A 13,861-nucleotide genomic window follows, 5' to 3' on the forward strand; every position below is an offset into this window, starting at 1 on the left:
TCCACGCTGGGCATCTTACTTAAAAAAAAAAAAAAAAAAGTCACATCTGTCTTATTTTTGAAGATGGTTGGTCTTGGTGATGAGGTGCTCCAGGCATGGCCGTCAAGACCCCTTCAGCCCCATCATCCCATGTTCTCACCAGAGAGAGTGGTCATCTGTGGATGATCACTCTACTTAGAGGACAGTGGGGAGCCTGCCTGCCAGGCTAAGAAGGCTGACTGGCTAGAAAAATGGAACAAAGCCATGCAGAGCATTGTAGAGTAGACCAGGCAAGGTCCAGTTTGGAAGAGTTAAGCTAAGTCGTTCTTAAAATGACCAGTCAATATTCAGTCACAATTAACATTTACATAAAGTACCCGGTGAGGCCCATTCACATACATTGACTCAGTCATTACTCTCATCAACGTTGTGAGGAAGGGGAGAGTCTCCCCTATCTCAGACATGGAAGTGAAGCTTCTGTCAAATAAAGTGATTTGGTTAAAGTCATACAGGTGACAGAAGATGGCTCTGGAATTGGAAGACAAGTCTGTGGTCAGGAAGGAGAAGTCAGCTGGACTCAAGGATTTGGGGAGGAAGCAGATGGAGGGAAGGAGCCTTGAGTGAGATGATGTCTGGGTTTTACCCCGATACATCCTGGTGGAGCAAAAAACAAACACAGGGAGGGGCCAGGACCTGACCTCAGGCCCCCGCTGTGATGGGACAGCTATGCAGAGATAGGGCAGATACCTGAGCAGATGGAGGCATTTTCCTCCAGCAGACCTTCCCGTGCATACACTGCATACACCTGCATATGTTGCCATCACCACCCTCCGTCTGTTACGTCAGGAAGGAATAACAATAAGGAAGGGGACAGGATTGAGGGCTGCTTGCCTGAAAGAGCCCCACTGGGATCCATGGTGGCCAGCAAGGCAGGAGTCACCAGCTGGGTGAATCCACAAGCCCCTAACGTGAGGAAGAGGTCAGATCTCTGAGCCTCTGTTTCCCCACTTGGGAAACAGAGATAAGAAAACCTACATCATGGGGCTTTCCTAAGAAATGCATAAGAGAACATATAAAGAGCACCCCAGAGACTTCCTCATATTTGTCAGATGAGGAATCTGGGGCCTGGAGAAGAGCAGTGACGTATCCACAGTCACCTACAGAGTGAGCAGGTAAGAGAACCCAGCCTGGGTCCCGGACCTCCCAACAGCCAGATGTCCTAACCCTCAGGCACCAGATTACTCTTTCCTCCTGAATCAGAATCATGTGTTAACCACAACACCCAGGCCAATCCCGACCCCACTAATAGAGCCAGAGGCTAGAAATGCCTGGCCAACACTGTAGCCACCAGTCACATGTGGTTTTCGAGTACTTGAAACGTGGCTCGTCCGAAAGAGGATGTGCCATATGTGTAAAAACACACCTGATATTGTATGAAAAAAAAAGTTTAGGATTTCTCATTAATGATTTTTATATTGGTTATATGTTAAAATGATACTATTTCAGATATGTTGGGTTAAATACAATATAGTTTTAAGTTCATGTTGCCTATTTTTTAGTTTTTATGAATAGAAGGCTACTAGAAAATTTAAAAACACACGCAGGGCTGGCATTATATTGCTGTCGGACGGGGCAGGTCTCAAATGTAGGGGGGAGGGCGGGGAGGAGCATATCCAGAGAAAGTGAGGACAGTGGGAAAGGGACTCAGAAGGAGCCCCTAGCATTGCATGACTCCAGGGACATCAGAGCTGCATCCGGCGACCCCATGAGCTGTGTCACGGAAGGGACCCATGAAGGACCTGGACTGGTTCCACCTGGAGAGAGGCATGGTTGCTGTCTCCAAAGCGCAGAGGACGGCCCCGGGGCCCAGGGAGCAGTCACCTTACAGGCAGCCTGAGGGAGAGCTCCAGGGAAGCCAGCTCCCACTCCAGGGCAGGCCCGCGCTGTCGGCTCCTCTTCGGGGGGGCGCGGAGGGTGGACGGGCCCCACAGATCTGCCTTAGGAGGGGTCGCAGGGAGGGAAGAAGTGTTGTCAGATGATCTGCGGTGGAACAGGTCCTCACACCAGAGCCTCGGGAGCCCCTTTGGTGGGGTGGCTGCCCCAGGGGGAGTCAGGACTGAGAGGTTTCCTCAGGTTCCAACCTAATGATAATAACACTACAAGACCCACTTACTGAGCATCTAGTACGTGCCAGGGGACTGGAGACATTTTATGACTCTTCCTCCCACCCACTATGATGAGGTCGCTACTACTTCCTCCATTGGCTGGGTGGGGAAACTGAGGCTCAAAGAGGCGGAGTGGACAAGGAGCCTTGTCCAAGGCTACCCGGCCAGGACGAGCTGGGATTTGAACCCAGCCTGGCTGAGACGAGCGCCCACCCGCGAGGGGTGGCCTCCTCAGGGAGCCCGAGGGGCAAGGGCCAGCTGGAGCCCTGGGGACTGGCTTGCTCTTCACGGGAAGCCAGGGCCCCACTGGGCTCTCCAATTAGCGGGAGCAGAGAAATCAGAGGCGGCAACAAGCTCTGCTAATGAGCTGCCACATTAAACAATGAGTCACACTTCCATACGGTGCCGCTCCAGCCCTAACCCGGAACAAACAAGCTGTGAGAAACAGTTTACAAAACAGCGAGGTGTGACTGTCTCCCTGCTGCCACCGCCACCGGCGTGCCCACCGCCCACGGGCAGACACAGGCGCGGAGGCCAGCCGGCCCCGGGGGGCTCAGAGCCAGCCCTGGCTTCCAGCTCGGGAGAGCCACCTCCCCCGGGATGACCCCACGATGCCGCCTCCACCACCGTTCTAGCCATCACCTGGGACTCGGGGGCTCTGTCGTCTGGTCACTCTGTGACCCAGGGCGAGTGGCTTAATCTCTCGGACTCTCAGTTCCCTTGTCTGTATCACAGGCATAATAAGACCATCTATCCTATTTTTCAGCAGTGATGACTCAATAGGATGGTCATGTACAGTGCCTGGCATGCAGTAGATCCTAGATCCCTTCCTCTGCGTCCTGCTGTAGAGGATCCAGCTCAGAGCCAGTCTTGGAGGAGCTCCTGCTAATAGTGACTGCTTTCCTTTTCCTGTCCTCTGTCATCCTCACTGGGGCCCCTGACCTACCGCTCTACCGCGGGGTAGGAACTGTCTTACTCATTTCCATACTTCCAGGCCCGGCACGGGGAGGCAACATGGTGAAGGGGGGAGAGCAACAGATTTGGGGGGCAGAGCATGCCTCTGGCCATTATTAGCAGTGGGATCCTGGGCAGTAAGAACCATTTCTTGAACCCCGGCTAGACAGCGTGGCCAAGCGCTTAATGTGCGTGATCTCATTTCATCCGGTGAAGGATATTATTATCCCATCTCACAGATGAGGAACTAGATTCTCAGAGCAGATAAATGGCGTGGTGTGACAGCTTTGTGATGCTGTCCCCTCAGCTCAGCTGAACTACATTTCCCAGAATTTCCTTTTCAGCACAGCTCTGGTCAGGATCTCCTAGTCGTTCTGCATCTCTAACTGAACCCTGAATGATACACATGGCAAAGTTTCACAAGAAGTTAGTGATGGAACTGGAATTCAAAATGAGTTTGCCTGCCACTCAGCTCTAGCTTTGTCAACTATTCTACCTTCATAATAATAACTGATACTTACATAGTAACTATATGCCAGTTACATATTAACTCATTTAATTCTCATTAACAACCCCGTCAGGTAGTTTTTATTATTATCATTCCACTCATACAGGTGAGGGAACTGAGGCACAGAGAAGTTAAAGAATTTGTCCAAGGTCACACAACTAATAAATGGGGAATCTGAGAATCAAATCCAGAGGTTTGGCTACACAATCCACCTTTTTTTTATTTTTTTAAGATTTTAGTTATTTATTTGACAGAGAGAGACACAGCGAGAGAGGGAACACAAGCAGGGGGAGTGGGAGAGGGAGAAGCAGGCTTCCCGCCGAGCAGGGAGCCTGATGCAGGGCTCAATCCCAGGACCCTGGGATCATGACCTGAGCCAAAGGCAGATGCTTAACGACTGAGCCACCCAAGTGCCCCCACAATCCATCTTTTTATCTGTTAGATTATTCTGCCTCCCAATACTACTGTAACTCATTCTTTAAGCCTCAATTTTCCTCATCTGTAAAATGGGGATAATCATTCCTAATATATAAGATTATAGTAATAGTTAAATATAAAAATGCAGTTATAGGGCTTCTGGGAAGAGGAAAATACAGGGAGTCAATGTACCCTCTGTCCTGAGCAACTGAAAACCCACATAAAATACACAAAACAACAGTTTTCAGACACTGAATATCAGGCAGCACAAAATAGCAACCCCTGAGAGAGAAGAAGCTAATGAGGTGAGCCCTCTGATTGCTAGCTTCTGCCTGGAGAGTTTCCAGGCTGCAGCACAGGGAGCAGGGTCCCAGCTGCCTCTCTGCATAGAGAAGATGGAACAGGGAGTCTGGGGAGGCCAAAGCAACTAGAGTTCACAGGGCAGAGAACTGCAGAGAAGAGAGCCTTGCAGAGAGACAGCTTCAAAGACCTACAGAGAGTTCCCCTCAAGCTTTCAACTGAATATTGAGCAGCACTTGTATGTGAGGAAACTATCGAGTTTGAGGGAAGAACATCCCAAAGGAGCAGAGGAAACAATTTGCAAAGTACACACAAGACCTAGAATCTGAGTGAAAAACCTCATAAGTCATGGGGCATCAAATTGATGCCTTAGAAGGATACTGCTTCAGTAGTGGGGAAAAAAGGTAAGGGTCCTGCCTAATAAAGTTGAAAAGCAAGTCTCAACAGAATCAAACTCCTTTTCATAACTTGACTGCATCCTAGAACAAAGCTCAAGAATAGTTATAAGAATATTAAAATGGCCAGCACACACAGTAAAATTCACAATGTCTGGATCCAACCAAAAAATAACATGCATGAAAAACAGAAAAATACAACCCTTAATAAGGAGAAAAGTTAATCAATAGAAACAGACCCCAAAATAACACAGAAGATAGAATTAGTATATAAGGCTATTAAAACAATGTAACTATATTCCACATGCTCAAGAAGCTAAAGTAAAGATTGATCACGTTAAGTGGAGAATGTTGGTGGGGGGGAGGCCAAATTTAACTTCTAGAGATGAAAAATACAGTGTCTGAGATGAAAAATACACTGAATGGGATTAACAACGGATTTAATGACACAGAAGAAAGGATCAGTAAATTTGAAGACATAGCAATAAAAAGATCCGAAATGAAATAGAGAGAAAAAAAAATTTTTTTTTTCTAAGATTTTATCTACTTATTTGTCAGAGAGAGAGAGCACAAGCAGAGGGAGAAGCAGGCTTCCCGCCGAGCAGGGAGTCCGATGCGGGACTCGATCCCGGGACTCCAGGATCATGACCTGAGCCAAAGGCAGTTGTTTAACCAACTGAGCCACCCAGGCGCCCCAGAAAAAAAATTTTTTTAACGTGGACAGATAATCAGTGAGCTGTGGGACAACTCTAACAGGCCTAATATATATGTAATTAGAGTCCCCAAAAGAGGAGGGGAGCAGAAATATTTGAAGAAATAGTAGTCGGGTGCCTGGGTGGCTCAGATGGTTAAGCATCTGCCTTCGGCTCAGGTCATGATCTCAGGGTCCTGGGATCGAGTCCCGCATCGGGTTCCCTGCTCAGTGCAGAGCTTGCTTCTCCCTCTCCCTCTGCCACTCCCTCTGCTTGTGCTCTTCTGTCTATCTCTGTGTCAAATAAATAAATAAAATCTTTAAAAAAAAAAAGAAAGAAAAGAAATAGTAGTCAAAAATTTCCAAATTTGACAAACTAAACCAGGGGTTCAAAAATCTCAAAGAACATCAAGCACAAGAAACACAAATAAAACTTCACCAAGGCAAGTTTATTATTATAACTTTATAATAATAAAATTGCTTAAAACCAGTGATAAAGAGAAAATCAGAAAAACAGCCGGAGAAAAAGAGACACATGACACACAAAGAAATAAAGTAAGAATTAGAGCAGGCTTCTCATCAGAAACAATTCAAGTCAGAAGACAGTGGTACAACACCTTTAAAGTATAGAATATAAAAAATAAAACAAAACCCCCCATTTATCTAGAATTCTATACCCACTGAAAATATATTTTAAAACAAAAGTTAAATAAAGACTTCTTCCATGATTAAAAAAAAAAAAGCTGAAATAATTAATCACTACCAAAACTGCACTATAAGAGAGGCACCTGTGTGAGTCAGTTCGTTAAGCATCTGCCTTTGGCTCAGGTCATGATCCCGGGATCTGGGGATCAAGCCCCACGTTGGGCTCCCTGCTCAGCAGGGAGCCTGCTAGACCCTCTCCCTCTGCCTCTCCCCCTGCTTGTGCTCTCTCTCCCTCTTTCACTCTCTCTCCATCAAATAAATAAGTAAAATCTTAAAAAAAAAAAAACCTGCACTATAAGAAATGCTACAGGAAATCCTTGAATCAGAAGGAAAAATTATACCAAACAGAAATCTGATCTACACAAAAGAATGAAGACCTCCGGAAATGATAACTATGTGGAAAAATATCAAATATATTTAAAAATATATTTAAAAGAGAACTTATTGGTTAAAGCAAATAAAAATATAACAAGTGTTCTGGGTTCATAACACATATAGAAGTAAAATGTGTGACAACAATAACATAAAGGCTGGGAGGGGAGAAATGAAAGCATATACTATTGTAAGATTCTCATTCCATACATGAAGTGGTTTAATGTTACTTGAAGATAGATGGGGATAAATTAAAGATGTGTACTATAAACCCCAAAGTAACTGCTAAATATATATATATAGCTAATTAAAACAATAAAGGAGATAAAATGAAATTTTAAAAAAACCCAATCAGAAAAATAGGGAAAAGGGAACAACAAACACATGGAACAAAATAAAAACAAATAGCAAGAAGGTAGATTTAAACCCATTCATATTAATAATCACATTAACTGTAAATGGTCTAAAACTACACTTACAAGGCCAAGATTGTCAGATTGTTTATCCAAAGCAAGATCCAACTACATATTGCTTGCCTACAAGAAACCCACTTTATTTTTTTTAAAGATTTTATTTATTTATTTAATTGGCAGAGAGAGAGAGAGAGAGAGACAGCATGAGAGGGAACACAAGCAGGGGGAGTGGGAGAGGGAGAAGCAGGCTTCACGCGGAGCAGGGAGCCCGATGTGGGACTCGATCCTGGGACTCCAGGATCATGACCTGAGCCGAAGGCAGTCGCTTAACCAACTGAGCCACCCAGGTGCCCCAAGAAACCCACTTTAAATATAAATTTAAATACTACCAAAAACTGATAGAATTGCAAAGATAAATGAGAAAATCCACAATTATAGTTGGCAATATTTCAATATCCCTTTCTTTTTTTTTTAAGATTTTATTTATTTATTTGGCAGAGAGAGAGGCAGGGAGAGAGGAAATACAAGCAAGGGGAGCAGCAGAGGGAGAAGCAGGCCTCCCGTGGAGCAGGGAGCCTGATGCGGGGCTCGATCCCAGGACCCTGGGATCATGACCTGAGCTGAAGGCAGACGCTTAACGACTGAGCCACCCAGGCGCCACTCAATATCCCTTTCTTAATAGTCAATAGAACAAGCAGGCAGAAAATCAGCAAGAATATAGTAGACTTAAACACTATCAACTGACTTGGCCTAACCTTGACATTTATAAAACACTTCACTCAATAACAGTGGAGTACACATTATTAATATCCACATAAAACATTTACCAAGACCATAAAACAAGTTTTAATAAATTTAGTATTAAAGCATGTTCTCTGACAATAATGGAATTAAATTAGAAAATCCCTTAAATATTTGGGAACTCATTAAGATACTTCTAAATATCCCATTGGTTAAAGAAGAAATCATAAAGAACATTAGAAAGTATTCTGAACTGAACGAAAATGAAAATACAATATATCGGAATTTGAGGAGTGACACTTAAAACGTACTTAGGAAAAAAGTTTATAGAACTAATCACATAAATTAGAAAAGAAGAAAGGTCTCAAATCAGTGTCATCAGCTTCTATCTTAAGAATTAGAAAAAGAAGAGTAAATTAAGCCCAAGTCAGCAGAAAAGAAGAAATAACAAAGATCAAAGCATAAATCAATGACATAGAAAACAGAAAAATAATAGAGAAAATCAATGCAATCAAAAGTTCTTGTTGCTGTTTTTAGAAGATCAAATGTCTATTGGAAAAACACCAAATGAATAGGATGCAGCAAAAGCACAAGCTTTGGAGCCTGACAGTCCTGATTTCAGTTACATCTTGGGTATTATCTGTTGTGTGATACTGGACTATCCATGCCTGAGTTTCTGTATAAAATAGAGATAATAGTACCTGCCTTGCACTTTCATATACCACTAGTGGGAGTGAAAAATGTTAAGAAGCCAAATGTGTCAATATTTATCAAATTTTAAATGCATTTACCCTTTTGCCCAACAGTTGCAGTCCTAGAACCCTATTATGTCAACAGTTCTTTTGAGATATAATTCTGATACCCCACAATTCACCTGTAAAATTTAACCTGTAAAATACAGTGACTCCAGTTCATTCACAGAGTGGTACAATCTATTTTAAAAGATTTCCATCTCCCCCAAAAGAGATGCTATGAGCAGTCTCTCTCCTCTCCTACCAATTCCCTCAATGAATCTAATTTCTCTCTCCATAGATTTGCCTATTCTGGAAATTTCATATAAATGGAATTCATACAATATGTGACCCTTTGTGACTGGCTTCCTTCATTTAGCACAATGCTTTCAAGTTTCATCTATATTGTAGCATGGATCAATAATTCATTGCTTTTATTACTTAATATTCCATTATGTGGACATACCACATATTACCTGTTCATCAGTTGATGGACATGTGGATTGTTTCTATTTTTAGCTATTATGAATAATGCTACTATGAATACGCATGTACAAGTTTTTGTGTGGACATATGTTTTCATTTCTCTTGGGTATGTACCTAGGAATAGAATTTCTGGATCAAATGATAACTCCATGTTTAACATTTTGAATAACTTCCAAACTGTTTTCCAAAGTGGTTGCACCATTTTGCATTCCCATGGACAATGTATTAGAGTTCCAATTTCTCCACTTACTCACCAATTATTATGGACTGAATGTTCTTGTGCCTCCCAAATTCATATGTTGAAGTCCTCACTCCCAGTGTGACTATATTTGGAGATGGGGCCTGTGAGGAGGTGAAAGGTTAAATGAAGTCATAAGGGTGGGGTTCGAATCTGATCACTGCCCTCTAAGAAGAGACAGCAGAGCTCTCTCTCCTCTCTCTGCAGGTGCATGAAGAAGAGTCCATTGAGTAAACAGTGACATGGCAGCCATCTACAAGCCAGAAGTCTCACAAGTAACCAAACTGGCCAGGCGTCTGGGTGGCTCAGTTAGTTAGGCGTCTGCCTTCGGCTCAGGTGATGATCTCGGGGTCCCAGGATCGAGTCCCACATCGGGCTCCCTGCTCAGCGAGGAGTCTGCTTCTCCTTCTGCCCCTCCCCCCTGCTCATAATCTCTCTCTCTCAAATAAATAAATAAAATGCTAAAAAAAAAAAAAAAAGAAACCAAATGGGCCAACACCTTGATCTTAGACTTTTCAGCCTTCAGAACTATGAGAAATAATTTCTGTTGTTTAAACCAACCAGTCTGTGGTATTTTTGTTATAGTAACCTGAGGAGGCTAAGACACTGACACTCAGGATTGTCTGTCTTTTTGATTATAGCCATCCTGGTGAGTGTGAAGTGGTATCTCATTGTGGTTTGGATTTGCGTTTCCCTAATGGCTAATGATGGTGAGTATCTTTTCATGTGTTTATCAACCATTTGTATATCTTCTTTTTTTAAAATTTTTTTTTATTTTTTCAAAGATTTTATTTATTTACTTGACAGAGAGAGCACAAGTAGGCAGAGCGGCAGGCAGAGGGAGAGGGAGAAGCAGGCTTCCCACTGAGCTGGGAGCCAGACGTGGGGCTCAATCCCAGGACCCCGGGATCATGACCCGAGCCAAAGGCAGCCACTTAACTGACTGAGCCACCCAGGCGCCCCCATTTGTATATCTTCTTTAGAGGAATGTTTATTCAAATACTTTGCCCAGTTTTTTCAACTGGGTTATCATTTTATTATTAAGCCTGCATATACTCATACTCACGTAAAATGATACATGCAAAGCCTATTTGTTGCAACAGATTGGAAATAATCCCAGTGTACGTCATTAGGAACTGTGTAGTTCATTCTCACGTTGAAATATCATGCAGCTGTGAAAATGAAAGAGAAGGATCACAGAGTACTTTATGGAAAGTATACCAGAATATATTGTTAAAGGAAAATAGACAAGGTGTAGAACATCGAGTTCCACAACAGGCAGGAGCTTGCTGCTTAAGATTCTCTTTCTCCCCCTCTGCCCCTCCCCCTTCTCTAAAATAGATAGATAGATGATAGATAGATAGATAGATAGATAGATAGATAGATAGATAGATGATAGATAGATAATAGAGTGATTATCCATGTGCAGGGAGGTGGGTAATGGGCTTGACAGAAGCAGGTATAAAACAGCCTTCTTATTGGAGAACTTCCTAACTGTGTTACCTATCCAAAAGACTAGAAATTGAAATATAAAAATTTAAGATTTCGGTAAAGAATCTGGCCCATAGTAGGTGTTCCCTCTGGGCCTGAGCTTCACTCTGCCCGCTGCAGAATGAAGGCCCTTCATAGTGGGATTAGAGGGGGGCAGGACTACACCAAGTTCCAGGCTTACATCATTCTGGATCCCTGAGGAAATGGAAGTATCTTCTCATCCAGCATTCATAGATGAAAAGCTCAAGGAAGCACTCTAGTGGGAGTCATATGATCATCCTGGGGGCAAGAAGCAGGAACCATGATTTAATGCCCCATCTTTCATCTCCACCAACAAGATATGAGAGTCCCAATTCCTCCACATTCTCATTAACTGTTATGGACTGAATGCTTGTGTCCTCCCTCACCCCCATTCATATCTTGAAGCCCTAACCCCCAGTGTGACTGTATTTGGAGATGGGCCTGTGAGGAGGTGAAAGGTTAAAGAGGCCATAAAGAAGGGGATGGAGAGTGGGAGTGTCCTTTCTTCCCTGTGAGGAAGATGTTACTATCAGAAGGACAAGGGATGCTGCACAGATCAAAACAAGAGGCATCTACCTGAGCAGGGATGAGTATGAGAAAACAAGTCTTAGGGGCACTGGGTGGCACAGTCAAATGCCTGACTCTTGATTTCGGCTCAGGTCATGATCTCAGGGTCATTAGATCGAGCCCTGCATTGGGCTCTATACTTAGCGGGAAGTCTGCTTGAGATTGTCTCTCTCCCTTTCTCTCTGCCCCCACCCACTCGCTCTCTAAATCAATCAATCAATCAATCAATCAAAATTTTAAAAAAGAAAAGACAATTCTTAGAGTGTGGTGCATGACATGATATAGGTAGGCACGGTGTGCTGTGGGAAGCCTAGCCAGGAAGACTTCTTGGAGGTGGTGATGCTCTGGCTTAGTTTTAGATGATGAGTAGGAGGTCTTCAGGAGTAGGGGAGGAGAGAATGTGCACAGTGTCCCAGGCAGAGAAAACATGAGCAAATACCAGAGAAGGAAGATAGTATTATTCGGTGAATTGTGTCCCCCATAAAATTTGTGTGTCAGAACACTAAACCCCAATCCCTCAGAAAGTGGCTGTATTTGGAGATAGGGCCTTTAAAGAGGTAATTAAGGTTGAATGATGTCATCTGGGTCGGCCCTCAGCCAACCCGACTGGTTTCCTTGTCAGAAGAAGGAATTTGGACCCACAAAGAGACAGGGATGGGTGCACATACAGAGGAAAGACCATGTATCTGCAGGCCAAGGAGAGAGCCCTCAGAGTAACCAAATCTGCCAACACTTCTTATTGATCTTGGACTTCTAGCCTCCAGAACTTCGAGAAAATAAATTTCCAATGTTTAAACCCCCAGCCTGAGCGGACCAACCGACTGGTGCAGATAGCATGATGTGTTCTGGGATTTCTGGCCAGTCTGCCTTGCTCATCTGCAAGGTAGAAAGCAGGAGTGACGGGTTCTTGTGCAGGGCAGTTATCAACACTGTGTGTAGTTTAGTGGAAATAAAAATAGCTCGTGTTTCCCAAGTATCTCTTCTGCCAGCCATTGTGCTCAGTTCTTTACGGGCATTCACTGGTTAAAATCTCACCACAATCCTCTCAGTGCCATTACTATTCCCTCAGTCAAGAAAACTGAGGCACAGAGAGGTTAAGTGCCTTCCCCCAAGATCACACAGCTGACAAGTGATGGAGCAGGATTGGAACCCAGGTCTGTCTGATTTCCATCCTGGGGAGGAAGTATACTCAGAATCTGGTGGCTGCCGGAAGTGGTGCTCCTGGAGGGGGGTCCGATGAGGTTTTGAGCCTGAGTGCCTGGCACGTGGTGGTGCCACACTTCAGAGAGCCAGCAGGGGTGGGCTTTGGCTTGAAGCCAAAACACATGAGGCTTGAAGCCAAAACCCTGGATTCAAATCCCAGCGCTGCTCCTACATGAGGCCTTGGGCAAGTGCCTTTGCCTTTTTGAACCTTGATTTCCTCATGCAGGAATAAGATTGTATTTCTCTGGGGGCGCCTGGGTGGCTCAGTTGGTTGGGCAACTGCCTTCGGCTCGGGTCATGATCCTGGAGTCCCGGGATCGAGTCCCGCATTGGGCTCCCTGCTCGGCGGGGAGTCTGCTTCTCCCTCTGACCCTCCCCCCTCTCATGTGCTTTCTCTCTCTCATTCTCTCTCTCTCAAATAAATAAATAAAATCTTTAAAAATAATAATAGGGCGCCTGGGTGGCTCAGATGTTTAAGCGACTGCCTTCGGCACAGGTCATGATCCTGGAGTCCCGGGATCGAGTCCCACGTCGGGCTCCCTGCTCGGCGGGGAGTCTGCTTCTCCCTCTGACCCTCCTCCCTCTCATGCTGTCTCTCATTCTCTCTCTCAAATAAATAAAATCTTAAAAAAAAAAAAAAGATTGTATTTCTCTGATAATACTCAATAAATGATAACTAATATTAGCATTTTTGTGAAAATTACAATTGTTACAATCACGGGGAGCGGGTAGGAGGTGATTGTTTTTTTGGATGTGCATTTGACCTGCAAACATACTTGCTGGCCCTTCCTGGAGCTCTTCCCTCCAGGCCCCTCCTTGTGGCAATCCTTCTGTGCTTCAGGGCCCACCTGCTTCCTCCTGGAAGCCCTCCCTACTGCTATTGCTCAGGGTCCTCTGATACTTCTATAACTCATCTCTAAGTAACTGTTCTGCCCCCATGGGGTGGTTGATGCAGGGGTAGGAGAGACTCCATTTACCTCCATGGTTTTCTTCCCTCCCTTCCCCTTCCCTCCCTCCCTTCCTCCTCCTTCCTTCCCTCTTTCCTTGTCACTTTTCCTCTAGAAATCTATGGCATTCTTGCCATCAGTCCCCCACCGCGTTACCACCTGGGTGACAAGAGACCGCAGTCCTCACTTCCAAGCGCCTTCACTTACCTAAAACCCAGCACCAAACTGGAATGAGATAAAGCAATGAGCATCAGAAGTGGGCCCTGAGGCCTCAGGTGGGGCACAGGAGCCTCACGCCCTCACATCTAGCAGCCCCATTAGCCGTTGGGCCTCAGCTCAGACAGCTTCAGCCATTGCTCCCTTCGTTTCTGGGGCCTGGCTTCTGACCCATGGGGGTTCTCCTTTCCCCCATGTGACATTTACAGAGTAAAGACGAGGCTGAGCCAATGTACAGATGTTTCTAGGGTCTGCCTCACTCTCTGCTAAAGAACAGGGGCTGGTTAAGCCCCTGCTGAGTGTTGGGCCCTGTGCTAAGCA

This window comes from Mirounga angustirostris, unplaced genomic scaffold (genome assembly GCF_029215605.1).
Source record: "Mirounga angustirostris isolate CCGP_5_RB_7025 unplaced genomic scaffold, mMirAng1.0.hap1 SCAF_4, whole genome shotgun sequence".
Lineage (NCBI taxonomy): Eukaryota > Metazoa > Chordata > Mammalia > Carnivora > Phocidae > Mirounga > Mirounga angustirostris.